General features: G+C 39.9%; 1 non-coding gene across 1 annotated transcript; it reads right to left on the minus strand.

The window, feature by feature from the left end:
• Positions 1 to 1,873: 1,873 nt before the first annotated feature.
• Positions 1,874 to 1,978, minus strand: LOC137765591 (U6 spliceosomal RNA). Its single transcript, XR_011074234.1, has one exon. It is a non-coding gene; the product is annotated as a U6 spliceosomal RNA (small nuclear RNA).

A 1,978-nucleotide genomic window follows, 5' to 3' on the forward strand; every position in this document is an offset into this window, starting at 1 on the left:
TGCCGCAAATGGAGAAAGCCCTTGCACAGAAATGAAGACCCAACACAGCCATAAATAAATAAATAAATAAATAAAAATTAAAAAAAAAAAAAAGACCTCACTGAGGCTAGAGTAGCAAAAAAATTGATAAGCAAAAGTCCTTTCAAACATTTTGTTAGTGTTGTGAAATCTCTTATCTCTTAACAGTAAGTTCAATATCTGGGTCCATTGATTATGAATGGATTTAATTTCTCGAAGGAGAATAAGGACTTACACTTGCAATTGGTTGTCTTAAAATATAGCCGAGGGAATTCCCTGGCGGTCCAATGGGTAGGACTTAGTGCTTCCACTGCTGTGGGCCCGGGTTCAATCCCTGATCAGGTAACTAAGATCTCACAAGCCGCACAGCGCAGCCAGAAAAAAAAATTACACACACACACACACACACACACACACACACAGCTGACAATATACTTTCCTATCACATACAAGAAACTCCAGCCAATATACAGATAAGAAGGTATACACACCCCACACCTACACCCACACCCACGTGATGCTTTAAAACAGGAATAGCCTTACCATGGAGAGATTAGAGTTTGAATATAAAAGTACACCGAAGCCCATCACCAAAAACTGAAATTCAACATTTAATAATGCTTCCCTTTGGTTTCATTAATGCAAGTGCCATAGAAGGGATAATATAATACATTTATCAATTATTATGAAGTATTAAAATTTTCCTAACATATTGGTTTTTTTAATTTTAAAGTAATTCATGCTTATGGTAACATATCAAATAATACAGAGGTATGTGAAGAAAATTTAACAGTTCCTTCCAAACTCATTGCTCAAAAATGTACTGAGTACCTATTAGTGGGCCAAGCAAGTTCTAGGCTATGTGGCTACAGCAATAAACAAAACAAAGTCCCTGTCCTCATACACTTAGAGTCTAATGTGAGCTACAAACAAACAAGCAGTAAATAATGCCAGGTAGCAATAACTGCTGTGGAGAAATATAAGGTTAGGTAAGGGATCCAGGAAGGCCTCTCTTAAGAAGTGACTTGAGCAAAGACTTGAATGAAGTGGAGGTTAAGCCAAGTAAATATAAGGTGTTCCAAACTAAAGGAATGAAAAGTGCAGTTCTATCAGGGGAGTATGGTTGGCATGTTGCAGGAATAACACAGAGGCTGGCGTGCATAAAGCAGATGAATCTAGGAGTTACTTGTCTTTTTATCCATTTGTAGACTCTTTGTACTTACAAAAAGTAAATGTGTGGTTATGTTACCGACTAGATACAGTTAAATTCATTTGTTTCATTTACTTTCAATTTGTAGGGATTTAAATTTTTTTTTGTTTATTTATTTATTTATTTTTAATTGATTGATTGATTGCTATGTTGGGTCCCCGCCTCTGCGCTAGGGCTCTCTCCAGTTGCGGCAAGCGGGGGCCCCTCCTCATCGCGGTGCACGGGCCTCTCACCATCGTGGCCTCTCTCGTTGCGGAGCACAGGCTCCAGACGCGCAGGCTCAGCAGTTGTGACTCACGGGCCCAGCTGCTCCGCGGCATGTGGGATCCTCCCAGACCAGGGCGCGAACCCGCGTCCCCTGCATTTGCAGGCAGACCCTCAACCACTGTGCCACCAGGGAAGCCCCTAAATTTTTTTTTACTTTTATAAATGGTTTGCATGGTTCCAAATTCAAATCCAGAAAGCAAAGCATATTCAAAGAGGTTTAGCTTCTATTGTTGTTCTCTCTAATCTATTCCTTCCACCATAGGTAACCATCGATGAACCTTCTATTTTTTAAACACAGGAAATGCATTTGTAATTCTCTCCCTTTCTTAGATGCATTCACATCCCTCCCCACCTGTGGGGGAAATGGTAGCAAATTATTAAAACATGGAATACGTGATAAATTTGAGTGTCATCCTTGCACAGGTGCCATGTTAGTCTTCTCTGTATCATTATAATTTTGGTATATGCACTGCTGAAGCAAGC

Source organism: Eschrichtius robustus, chromosome 5 (genome assembly GCF_028021215.1).
Source record: "Eschrichtius robustus isolate mEscRob2 chromosome 5, mEscRob2.pri, whole genome shotgun sequence".
NCBI lineage: Eukaryota > Metazoa > Chordata > Mammalia > Artiodactyla > Eschrichtiidae > Eschrichtius > Eschrichtius robustus.